Raw genomic sequence first — 13,949 nt, 5'->3', positions numbered from 1 at the left:
CTGCTCACTTTGTTTGAATGATAGCCCCACAAGGTCTTTCACACCACAAAAAAAGTATGCACATCCAGACTCCAGTCTGCATGTGTGGGGAATCAGTGCTGAGTCAGTGGCCTCAGACTCAAATCAATGCCAGTCATCGACACAGGTGACTTGACTGTACGTGAGTCCGCAAAAAACACATGTTTTTGTGACTCATTCTGGTCCCTGACTCAAGTTCCCATCCCTGGCAGTTGGGCATTCAGAGTAAAGTCAAGTTTGACCCTCAGTGTATCCATTTTTTCATCATGCTTGCCAAAGCACTAGCTACTAATCTAAAGTTATAAATGGAAATACTCCTCTCTATATTAATAAGCATCAATACAAACAAGAAATAGAGAACTTGCCACAAGTTGTGCAATTATTAATCAAGGTAATCTCAATGCAACAATTAGTTTGTTCATTTTGCTTGAATTTCTTCCTTACATATTCACCATAATAGTTGACTCAGAGCACAATCCAAAGGAACCCTTGGGCCGATGCAAGCCCTTTGCACCAGCCCAATGTCATCGTGAAAGTGCTGTGAAGCACTTTTATGCCGATATAAGGGGAGATAAGCTGGTGCACAGATGTGTGCCGGCCTCCCCCTGCCGACGTGGGTCCCTGGCAGGGTGAGTTTGCGCCAGCTGAGTTCAGCCAGCACAATGAACTGGGGGAGGGGGCCTGGGAGGGAGGTGGGAGGGAGGCGTTTGGGGGCAGGGAAGGGCGGGTGGCAGGAATTCCCAGGTGGGCAGGCACAGACCGGGAGGCGGGGCCAGGATCTAGCACTTATGCAGGCTCCTAGCCCCATTCCTGGGTGGCCCGGGGCAGCTCTGGGCTGCTCATATTTGTGCCACCTATTTCAATGGCATAGATTCGAGTAGACCCATTCGGCCTGCTGTGGCTCTCCCCAGGGTAAGGGGAAACATTTCTCCTTGCTTTGGGCCAAGCTTCAGACAACCCCAAATTTGCGCTGGATACAGCACAGGCCCACCAACATGCCTGTTCCTGCACAAGTTAGGATTGGGCTGCCCAATTCTGATTCCATGCTTTTTTTTCCTTTCAGAAATCATCCTGTTATATGTTCTATTTTTAATGTTATCTTTAAAACACTAAATACACTTTAGTCAAATTTACCACCTGCAATCTTCTTTGTAGCAAATATGTGTACAGAAAGAAAGAAAGAAAAAATGATACAAAAATGTGATAGAGAGGAACAAGCCATACTATATTTAGGCACATATTCTATGCCATTATAACCAGCTGCAAAATTGCTTCCATCTGAGCACAGGATACAATGAACTGTAGCAAAGCTTTGGCATCATCACTGCAGGATTTACTGTGTTTCTATCAAGGGCAACGCACTCAGAGAGCAAACAACAGTAACCCAGGGATTCCAGCTACAAGAGGAAAGGCAAGTTGCTATGTTACAATTCGTGCAAGTCTTCCCGCAGCAGATGGACATTTTGAATAGAATCCGTGCCCATTTGGCTTCTGTTCATGGTACTTCCAGAAGTTAAGAGTTTTAAATCAAACCACCCACAAAATGTGCTCAGGTTGTAGAACATGTGGCCAAACACATTTTTGCATTTTGGGGACTCTCTGCCATGCCAGTCCCATTGCTCAAAATGCTTATGAGCCTTTTTAAATCCCAAGCCTCAACATATTGCTAAAGTATCCACATTTAATTGAAACAAATCCTATAGCGTGATCTCTTTAAATTCTGCAAAAAGAGGCCAGGGAACTTTCAATGGTGAACACAGCAAAGCACACTGACAGTTCAATTCACTTCATTTGACTGGGAGTGGGGTTACTCTCACCCCAGAGTATTGGAAACGGTACAGAAGAGAGGGACCAAAATGGTTACTGAACTGGAGCACATCCCTCATGAGGAAAGGTTACCGCATTTGTGGTCTTCAGTCTAGAAAAAAGGGGACATGATTGAAACATATAAAATTATGCAAGGGGTTGAAAGAGTGGATAGAGAGAGGTTCTTTTCTACATAACACCAGAAGCAGGGAACACCCACTAACATTGAGTGTCAGGAGACAAAAGGAAAAATTTCTTTACCCAGTGAGTTATTAATCTGTGGAATGCCTTGCCACAGGATGTGGTGATGGCATCTGGCCTAGATGCTTTTAAAATGGGAGATTTCTAGAAGAAGAATCCATCATAGATTACAAGCCATGATGGGTATGGGAAACCTCCCGATCTTAGAAGTAGGCTACCTCAGAATGCCAGATACAAGGGATTGGAAACAGGATGCAGGTGTCTTGTTGTCTTGTATGCTCCTTGAGGAATCTGGTGAGCCACTGTGGGATACAGGGAGCTGGACTTGATGGGCCTTTGGTCTGATCCAGCAGGCTGTTCTTATGTTCTGGAGCTAGCCAATCAGCCTGGTAGTGTGCTGGGCGCTCTTCTTCTAATTACCCCCCCCCTTCAGAGTGATGAGCATTATTCCCTGAGATAGAAGTGGGAATAGATATGTCTATTTCATATGCCGTTTCATAGATATGTCCTTGGATCATGATGTAGGTAGGCCATACATTTGCAAAGTATCTTTCCCATTCCTGCAACTTGGGGTCAGACTAGATGAGACCCCATTGAGAATGTATAACTTACCCCCTCTTTTTGTTACATAGCAGACTGGGGGCTCCAAACTAAAATGTGGGGGAATGGGACACACAAACAAGATTTGAACAATAGTGGGAGGAAAGTCCTAAAGCCATCTTAGCCCCCCCCCCCCCAAGTTTTTGGCCTCTTTCATACATTTCAAAAAAGGTGGATTTTGTTATTGTTCCTTTGGAATACTCACAAGCACTCCTAGAGTTTCACAAGTAAATGAAAAACCTTACTTTTGCAAAGGCTGGGAGGAGCTCTAACAAATGTCACTTCAACTTTTAGAAGTAGGCTACCTCAGAATGCCAGATGCAAAGGAGTGGCAACAGGATGCAGGTATCTTGTTGTGTACTTCCTGAGGCATCTGATGGGCCACTCTTAAGATACAGGAAGCTGGACTAGATGGGCCTTTGACCTGATCCAGTGGGGCTCATCTTATGTACTTATATTCTGAAGCTAGCCGGTCAACCTGGTAATGTGCTGGGTGCTCTTCTTCTAATAACCATCCCCCCCCTTCAGAGTGATATATTCCCTGAGATGGAAGTGGAACTGGTAAACAAACTGTGGGCATCGTCAAATGCAATTTATTTGGATGGCCAATTCATCAAAGTACAGAATTGGCCTGCAGTGAGCCCCTCATTCAAATAGTCCTTGTTCTTCAGTACATCCTACAATAGTGCTTCGCCCTGACGCAAGGGCAGTGAGGGAGTGAGGAGTCTGGAAGCTGCTCTCTACTGAAAGAGACTGTGCAGCGAATTCACTCCACCCAGTAAAGCAATGGTTCTCACACATTCAGCACCAAGACTCACTTTTTAGAAGGAGAATCTGTCAGGACCCACCAGAAGTGATGCCATGACCAGAGGTGACATCATCAAGGAAAATTTTTAGCAATGCTGGGCTGCAATCCTACCTACACTTACCCAGGAGTAAGTCCCATTTACTATCATGGTTAAAAAGAATATACGTAGTCGCTTGTTGAAAGTACAGGTCTGTAACAGTTCCCCAAATGTAGTCACATTCCATGGGAGCATCAAACCTAATATATTAAAAATAAAATGTTGAAATGAACGGGAACCCACCTAGTGGGTCGCGACCCACAATTTTAGAAACATTGCAATAGAGCACACTCCCTAGCAACACAAACCGAAGGACAGTTGTGTGTACACAAAATAGCTTTTGTGAATCTGAACTCAGAGTATGGAGAATGAAAGGGGAAAAAGTCCATTGCACTTCCCTGTTTAAGGTGTTTACCTTGAAAATCAACTGCTGGATGCAATACAGCACTCCTTTTTGTTCCGTAAGATTTTGTAATAGTGCTTGATTTCAAACAAAGTGTCACCCCCCAAATATGTCTATTCTTCCCATATGTGCACGTACACACTCTCACACACAGTGTTTCTCTGTGTATACTGGACTGCCGTCTTCTAAAACAGAGTGCTAATGACAATCATTTAAAGATTGTTTTGAGAATCAGGACAGCAGTTTGTGTGATTAATGATGATTTGTATAAATAATAGATTGGAGTCAAGGAATTTCTTCTAGATATCTCTCTTCCATGTTCAGAGATTAGATAGTTTTGAAAACGGAAGATTTACAACTGGTAATACAAGATAATTTTTAGTTTAATATGGCAATTCATGCAGCTAAGAGCTCCAGCTGTGATCCTTCTATTGGATGCCAAGAAGGCAGTCAACAATATCAAATGACATTATCTATTTCCTGCATTAGAAAAAAAATTGGATTTCATCCTTACTTTCTTCATTTGATAAAGATGACTAAATCTTTCAAATTAGCTTAAAAAACTGGGTCCATATAATGCTTGTATCAAGACATGCACATAATCTCAGAATATTGGCATACCTTGTGCAAAATGATACCCGCTTTTTTGTTAAGAACGATGTGAAATAAACCTGCATTATGCATCATATGTTGCATAATGAATGATGGGTTGGTTAGAAATTTAGAAATTTTTCATCCTGGAAGGTTTGGTAATTTAAAGAGGCACAAGACTGAGAACTGAAATGTAGAAGAGTGACGACTGGGGACAGAGCGCTAGGCCCCAAGAGAAGCAAAAAACTAAAGGGTATAAAGCTATATGCAGGCTGCTTAAACCCTATTTACATTAATGAGATTTCCCCCATGTTAGTTCACACTAGCATCCAGTGTGAGGCTGTCAAGGAGCATGGCCAATGGGAGTATGTTCCCATAGGAACATGTCTTCCTTGTATGTCTGGATGGGGTAGGAGGAGAAAGGAGCAAGCAAATGATCAACCCTATGACTTGAGACCTTCTTCTTCTCTAGCCTTCTTGAAATTAGGTGAGAGACTTAAACTGGGATTCATCCTTGAAATGCAAAATGTTGCCCTAAATGTATACAGTGGGGCCTCCTCCACTGCAGATTCGGAACTGACAGATTTGACTTACAGTGGTTTCTGAACCTGTAGCTGGAGTGCCTCACCAAACCTCCTGAACACAAACATATGTGCCTTCTAGAAAAATGGAGGTGCATCTCAGAAGTCACTGGGATGCATTCTGAGGCATGCAGAAGTCGAGTACGGCTTCTTCGCACCTCAGAACACTTCTGGATGCAATCAGAAAGTACTTCCGGTCATGTCTGAAGGTCCTCAAAGGACCCCGGCAGATCTCCCCCCTGGTTTGGTGTCTGTGGGAGGTCTGGGAACGGAACCGCTGTGGATACCAAGGTCCCACCTGTACTGCAATTTTCAATACAAGGTCTCATTTTTGAAAGAAAATATCACGTTCTATTGAATTGTAAATATTTGCCAGAGGTGTAAAAATGGGTGTAGAAGTTGGTATGCCCACCAACTTCATTTTGATCACTCTCCTTGAACATAAGATTGTAAGAGCCATGCTGGATCAGGCCAAAGCCCCATCTAGTTCAGCATCCTGTTTCCCATAGTGGCCCTCCACCTGCCTCTGGGAAGCCTATAAGCAGGAGATGAAGGTATAGCCCACTGTTGCTCATCTGCAACTGGTATTCTTTCTCTAACAGTAGCATATCACAGCATGACTAATAATGAGTGATCTCCATTATTCATCTCTATGCTAGTGGCCATCAACACATCCTCATGTATGGAGGACATGTATGCATCCCACCGTGGTATATCAGGACTACTAATCCGGTTAGAAGGGAACATACAATTTTAACCTCTGCTTTCATTCATTTTGATGCGTAATTAATTGGTAAGGTCCTTATTTAAATAATTTCCATATAGCAGGAAAAGAATAAACGTTAATATGATTTTTACTGCTATAGCCTAGAGCACAGTCTTACCCGCCCCCATGATCATGGATGTTATTTCATAAACCATGGAAAGTAAATAATCAGAAACATTTAGCCCACTATTCATAAACCTTCATCACTCTTAAAGAGTCATTTATGGACATCAATAAATCGTTTCATGTTAGTCATGCAAATGTAGTCAGCTGTCATAAATTGTACTTTGGAATGTACAGTTTAACCCTAGAAATGTGGAACCGTAGCACAATATTTGGCAATGGTGCAAAATAGCAGAATAGTTAAGGGAGGAAATTAGGGAATCCAAGCAATCTCACCTCTCACATTCTTGAACAGTAAAGACAGTCAAAAGCATATAGGGCAAAGGTTTTTAGCAGGGGAGTCGGTACGTGGATGTGGATCACAACCCAGACCTCAGGTGGGGTGCCGCTGCCATTGTACTGTGAGGCTCAGACGTGCACACTTTGAAAAGTATCCATGGAGAAGGATCCCAGATGGGGCAAATTGCCACAGACAGTTTGGAACTGGGAGGATTGCTTTGGCCAAGCCACCCGACATTCAGTCTTCCATGGCTCTACCTCCTCTACTGCAACACTTTCCCTGCTCTCGGCCTTGCCTTCTCTAGAGTCCTCTTTCTTTCCCTGTACTTTTCAAACTGAGCATGTGCGCTCTCCAGTTGGAAGGAATGGACACAATGACACTGGAGCAATGAACACTGCTTGGCCACCACCAGGAGAGAAAAGAAAAGGAACCTTCGCCAAGGTATGTAAGGTATTAATTGGATTATATCCAAATGCGCACAACTGTTTCCCCCAGTTTTCAGTCCTGAACAGGAAGTAAACCACCAAGTCAAATGCAATCATCAGTCATGAAAAACTTAATTCAATTTATTTTTTTTCCCAATTCGACATGAGTTAGTAAAATAAGGAAGCATCGATTTCGTACATTAATGCATCAGGTCCAAACAAATCATTCATGGCTTTGACCCCAAGCTTTCATATATGTGCTTCAAATGAAATGAAGTGGTATTGCTTTGTTGTTCACACCAATATGGACATTATGTGGTGTGTGTGTGTGTGACTTGCTCTATCTCCTCTGAAATTCCGCTTCTTAGCAAAAGAGAAACGTCAATATCTGTCATTTTGAATTTAGCCATTAGAACAGCAACTTCAAGGTTTTCCATAAGCTCCGCTGTATCATGTGGCACTATCTTCCTGACTCTCTCTCTTGCCATTCTGATAGGATAAAGTCATTTGACTTCTCAGCAAGTTGATCCCTTCATTCAGTAGAGCAGGATGAGGAAGGCTGATAGGCTTATCCTGCTCCACTTGCTTCCGGCACTAACCTTGAAACTAAATTGATACCTAATACTCGTACAGCGCAAGTGGAGGAAGAATAAAATGGCAATAGAAATTGGCTCTGGAATTCATACTAATAACTCCATAGTGTTTGACTTTGGCTGTGAAATTTGCTATGACTTCAATCGTAGAAGGGATGGCATTCATTTCACATGCAATCTACAAGGAAGCTTGAAGAGGTGTGCCTACCCACAGCTATGCAGCTGCAAATGCAAGGCCTTCTGTGGCAGCATTACAAGACAGCCCCTCCAAACATGGTGCAAAATGGGATGGTGCCACCAGATCAAGCATACCAAGCCCAGTCACAATAATTAGATGTGTTGCTGCATTAAGCATGGGATGAGCAGATCAAGGCTGATCTGCTCCAACATTCACTTTTGTTTCCCTTAAGCTGAATTTGGTGTTAACCACAGGCTGGAGTCCACCACTGCTCAGTCCAAACTCTGTATCATTGGTTGGTTGGTTGGCAACCTTCAGTCTCGAAAGACTATGGTATAAGCCTACAGCACCCGGTATTCCCAGGCGGTCTCCCATCCAAGTACTAACCAGGCCTGACCCTGCTTAGTTTCTGAGATCAGACAAGATCAGGTATGTGCAGGGTAACAGTTGCTAGTGTATCATTGAAGAACAAATAGCACCAATCTTAATACAGATCCTCTGGAGACCCCACTTCTTCCTTTCATTGTGAGAACAGCCTACTTACTTCTACCCTTTTCTTGCTGTACTTTAACCAGTTAATTAAGACAGGTTCCATAGCTAGAGCCAGCCTAAGATGGTTTTATTTTGTCCTGGATGACAGTGTTTTGTGTTTTTATTCCAAATCAATATTTTAATCAATTTTAAAGCATTTTTATCAAGTGTGATAATGTCATATAGGTGGATATATATGTGTTTTATGCCTCTGGCTGTTAGCAGACATAGCCACGGGAATAAAACAGGCATAAAACACATTTCACACACACACAGACACAAAGAACACAACTACATAGTCAACCACTTGAATTAAACTTACATGAGCCATTTAAGATTTGCATGCTACTTGTATGAACAACTAAAATGAACCTAATGCTACCAAGCACAAACAAATTAAAACAGCGCCAAATTAAAACATTGAGAAGATAGCAACTTGAACCACAGAATTGGACATATTGAATTATGATGGAAACAACTGGTTTTAAAGTGTAGGGGGGAAAAAACCATTAAACATTTGGTTACTCACAAGTAAACATGAATGTGTAGCTCTGTTTCGCTTTATATATTTATCAGCTAGGAAGGAGGGACTTCCTTCTTGAGTGTTTTTGGGCCCAGCCACTTCTTGTGGTATTGCATTCCTCTCAGCCTGCCCTTTCCAATGGACCAAGGCACCTACTAACAAGTAAACATGCTCTGTGGCTCAGTTTTGCTTTCATAGGGCTCCATGCATTTTCCTTGCCAGCTTCTGAGCATCCTCAGAAGACCCTACAGGCAGTTAAAACAACAGAGCTCCAAAGAAATTAAGGGCTTAGAAACACAATCAGAAACCCTTGGGATGGTCCACAGATGCTCCACAGACTCTTTAATAAGTACATGTCAGTGTTGTTTTGTTAACTGAGCAGGACACTCATGTTTTATTGTTTTATAAGCCAATTTTTGCATTATAATGGTCTTATTTCATTTTTATCATTTTAGACTGCTCCTACCCATAGTACACTGCTAATATGTACTCAGGAACACGTCGGGTAGGAAGTCTCCTGATTTCTGAGTTCTTATGTTCTTTCTCCAAAATATTCTCTAGTGCATTAGTGCAGATTAGATGAGTATGGTGGTTACTGAAGTTATGGTGGGAATGACTTAGCTCCATTTGTCTCCCATAAGGTTCCACACTGATATGACTACTTGTCAATACTTTGCATTGGTTTAGGCACAAAGTAGATATATCCAATTCTTTGAATCAAACCTGCATAATATCATATCACTTTTTGAGTGACCTCGTAAGCAGAGCATTGCATTTGTATGTATGCCCTCTCTTCAAAGCTGAAGTACAGTAGATACGAACAGTCATTATTTAAGTCTGACAAAATGAAAGTTAGATCATACCAATGCAATTAAACCTAGTTACAACTTCTTTACAGTTCAGCTAATGGCAAGTCCTTAGAGGCCGCCATACAACATGATCACTAGCAAAAGGGCTTTATTTCTAGAAGAGCTGGAAGGTGTTTCATTAGAGAAGTTCTTAGATTATGGAGTATTTTATTAGCATGTAGAACAAGAGATATAAGAGGGGAAACAGAGAAACAAAAATAGTATTTTGCAGTGGCACTTAATTTTAATGGAAGTTCATGGGTATTAGGTGAGTAAACATCAGGGTGGACATGGAATTTCTCTCCATAAATAGGTGATTCTACTCATGGGGTTCCATAGAAGCTTTCACTGAACAGTTTCTTTGTTCATAAATTGTTCCACAGGTATTCATTGTTATTCATGGCCTTGTGATATTTTTCCCCAGATTATTCTAAGGATTACTCTCAGTTGAGTCCAGATCTGACGTTTCCAAGTGGTACAGAAAATACGTGCAAATATGACAAAAGGAATGAAATTTTATTTAGAGCTTTGCATTGCCCCCTCCAAAAAGATTATTTGTTGAATTAATTTTTTTTAAAACCTCACACCTCTGTAATAAAGTTACGCGAGTGTTCTGAAGGGGACATGAAAGAAGATGACAGAACCCTTGACCCTACAGGGTTTTTGGTTTCAAAGCTGCCAAAGCATGCCAGGTAGAACTGGGCTGTTAGTGGACCTATGATTACATATGGAAAAACCCTCCCAGACTAGGAAAATGGTATCCACTCAAGCAATTTTTGTTGTTCATTCTGTGCAGCTACTGCAGCAAAGGTGTTGAAGCCATTGTTGCACATTATATCTACTTACAATTTTCCCCTCTAATCTCATCTTCTCTTTATACGTATGTCTCTAGGCAGGTGGAACAGAGCGGGCATGAACTGGATATGATCTGACCCTTACTCCCAGGGGATGGATAGCATGTGTGAGTGACAGTCTACTTTGATAGTGTTGGCCAGCTTGACATGCTAGGCTTTTATTTTTAAAACCCCAAACTTCATTTTAGGGAACAGCCAGCAAATAGTCCTAATGTGCCTGTTTGTTACATAAGAGCAGCTGTCAGGAACTATAGTTGCACTGTCCCAGAAAGGTATCTAGTTCTTCCCAAAATTTCAACTCAAAGGCTAGTTAATTTGTAGACAGAAAGGGGCTGCCTTACAGTTTGCTAAGCATAAATGGGCTCTGCCTCTTGCAATTTTAAGGTATTAATCGTTTAACATCCAAACATCATGTCATCTTTTGGTGTCATCTTCCATCCAGTTCCCACCTCCTTTTTTCAGTTCAGGGAGGAACCATATCTAGGACCCAATCCTATCCAAATTTCCAGTGCTGATGCAGCTGCAATGCAGCCCCACGTTAAGGGAACAAATGTTCCTTTGCCTTGAGGAGGCCTCCATGACTGCCCTGTGTGCAGTGCACACCCTGTTAGGATGGCTGCATCAGCACTAGAAAATTGGATAGGATTGGGCCCCAAGTAAATAAAGGGGTAGCATTGGCATGTTTCTCAGGGTTTGTCTTGGGCTGGCGATGAACCTCAAAGTAGGACAAAATGTACTTCTGGTGTATGATGTACTTTTTCATGACTTCATAGAATTTTGCCCCATCCTGTGAACTTGGGGGAAATGTATACAATCTGTTAATTCCTTCTTACACTGAGTAAGCCCATAATTACTGTGAATGAATGGGACAGAGCAGTCAAATCACAAAAACCTGGCCTGCAGATATTAGTCATTCATCTTTCTTCTTTTAGGCAGTGGAAAACATACCCCAAAAATGCAGTTGGGGAAAACGAGTAAAAAAACAAAACTTTTATTTTGTGATACTCTGAAATGATCTAACCAAACAGAACATTTTGTACAGCCTTCATAATGTTAACAAACTACTGCCTTAGGTACAATAAATGGTGGATTTATTGAAAGTGACTTGTGCAGTCAATATCTGGAATGAAACAGCTAGTTTCATCTTGTCCAATTTTTACATTACTCTTCATTTTCCCGGGGAACTACAGTTCTGCAGTACTTTCAGTAAAACACTTCCTTGTAAAATGATCTGTTTTATCTGTCACCAAGAAGGAATGCATTTTCACTGCTTTGCCATCACGACAAGCATCCTTCATTTTATTTTAATTTAGTCATTGGAATCCTAATGATCAAAGCCATTCAATGCAGTCCCATCAATTATGTTGGGGATCGCATTCCAGGGTGAATGATGAGTCCTTTTCTCTCTTACTTAGAGGTCAGAAATAACTCCAAGACCTCTCCGTGAGTGTACAAATACTGCAGTACTTTTGTATACCCCTTTCCATTTTTCTTAATGCCATATGATTATTACTTTTCATAAAGCGCTATCTAACTTCCTGTGTTTTATGACAAACCCTACAATGAGCAGAACCCAACGATTTTGCTTTCATCCACTTTGATTAATTCAATTGCATGCAGTGTGCCGGCTTTCAGAGAGAACGCAGCAGACGAGATAGCGAATCTGCAAGGGTTCTTCCTTGTAAACCTGGTGCAGTAAATCAAACACATTGCAATAAATTACATCAGAAGTAATATTTAGTATCTTACTGACACTTTGGGTTGCTATTTGTCAAAAGATGAATGATCAGAATTATCTCTGTATATTTTTACATGATTGTCTGCAGCATATATGGATTAGCCAGTGGCATTCAAAGAGATGGCAGGCCATTAAATCACCAAACAGAGCTGGCGAAAGTTAAAAGAAACAGGGAATGCTGAAGGTATTTTCCACAGTGTTGAGTCACTGAGATTAAAAGTAAAGCACTTTTGCCAGAATTCCTGATTCACCTATAAGTCTACACAGATATATGTCTGTCATTTTGCTAGCGTATATCCGAGGAGAGAAAGGAGGAGGAAGGTTTCAAAGAGAAGGGATAAGATCTGATGCACACACCCCTTCCCCCTCCTCACCCTCTGCCCTCCTTGATCCTTTCCAGAACTCTCCCTCCCCACCCATGCCATGCTCCCACAGTCAATTTACTGGTGCTGATGAAGGCCTTTGGAGCCTGTTCTGTGTGTGCTACATCGCTTTCCATTTGAGGCAGAGATCCGGAAATGCACAAAGCAACCCAGATTTTGCTAGTTCCGGCAGTGCAAGACCCTAATAGGATTGGGGCCATAGCTCGTAGTTGCCTCCTTGCTTGTGGCTAGGGGCAGGAAGGTGCTGTGGAATTAAAAAAAAAAAATTCTCAGTGTTGCATAAAAGAGGACTAGGTTTTTGAAGGAGTATGTGTTTTGCTGCAAAAGCCTAATCTAAGAAAGAGAAACTATTTCTATTTTGTTCACAGATACTTGAGGAGGGTGTTCTGCCCAGTGGCATAGCTAGAGGGGGTGCAAAGTACTAAGTCTTGTAGGGAGCCTCACTGCAGCATTCAAGGAACCCCCTCCCCTTTGGAGCCATTCCAGGCAGTGAGAGCAAAATGGAGGTGTACGCCTGCTCAGATCTGGCACAAATCCAAACAGCCTGGAGATGCCCCAGGCTGCCTGGGAACGGGACTAGGATCTGGTATAAGTGCTGGATCCTGGCCCCGCCTCTTGCTCCCCATCCACCGATAGGCCTGCCTGCCATCTGCCCTCCCCCTGCCCTGAAATGCCTCCTCCCCGCCCTCCTCCAGCCTCCCCCAGCCCCCACGCTGACCAAGCTTGACCAGTGCGGACCTACCTTCTCCGGTCAGCGTGGATGCTGGATCTGGCTTCTGTGGGCCTGCACATGACCCTGGGCTGGCCCAGCCAACTTCAGAGGAGGAGCAAACATGCTTTATGGCACATTTGCGACCCTCTCAGGCCGATGCAAGGGACTTGCGCTGGCCGAGCACTCCTTTTGGATTGTGCTCTGAGATACTTTTGCTCTTTTTGCCTCCATGCAAATTCTTTTGGGAAGATAGAATATTTCTCTGGGCTCATAGTGTCTCCACTAAGTTGACAGAGGAAAGAGAGGGAAACACACACACACACACACACACACACACACACACACACACATCTAAAACCTTGTGACCCCATAGAAAAGCAATATTCTGAACCAAAGAATTGGTTCTAATTTGCATAATAAATACCACAATGCACGACTTCCAGATAATCATACTTGGGAAACGAACTGTAAGCGTAAGGACTGATTACAAGACGACTGAGTCACTTTCTCTACACCGAGTTCTCTAGACAAAATTGCCGAGACCTTTCCCCTCTGCCATATTTATCCATGATTGCTGTAACAAACAATGCTCTCTTTATAATAAGCTATGGTATGGTTTAATTACCTTTCTGTATTCATTCAGTTATACTCCCAAACCCCCTTTTTTGTCTCTTGCTTCTTTAATGACACACTCTCTTTTGTAACACCCTCTATTAGAATTCCAGGCTTCATGTTCCAACTATGTATTATCTTCATTACCTTCTAACATGCTCAGCTCCCAAGGATAATGGTGAAACAGAATATTCATAAAACTAACCTTTAAAAGTCTCAAATTACTTTTTTCTTTAAGGTGAATTGCTAATACAGTAAAGCCAAGACCTGCAAATCATGCAACGTGAATACAAAACCAGGGGCTTTCTTGCACCGTGTTTTGTTATCCCAGTTATTTC

General features: G+C 42.3%; 1 pseudogene; it reads right to left on the bottom strand.

The window, feature by feature from the left end:
- Positions 1-7,748: 7,748 nt before the first annotated feature.
- LOC136643216 (5S ribosomal RNA) lies at positions 7,749-7,865 on the bottom strand (annotated as a pseudogene).
- Between the last annotated feature and the right edge of the window lie 6,084 nt (positions 7,866-13,949).

The sequence above is a fragment of the Tiliqua scincoides genome, chromosome 2, assembly GCF_035046505.1.
Source record: "Tiliqua scincoides isolate rTilSci1 chromosome 2, rTilSci1.hap2, whole genome shotgun sequence".
Taxonomy (NCBI): Eukaryota; Metazoa; Chordata; class Lepidosauria; order Squamata; family Scincidae; genus Tiliqua; species Tiliqua scincoides.
The sequence above is the reverse complement of the archived record's forward strand: the minus strand, read 5'-3'. Positions and strand labels throughout refer to the sequence as shown.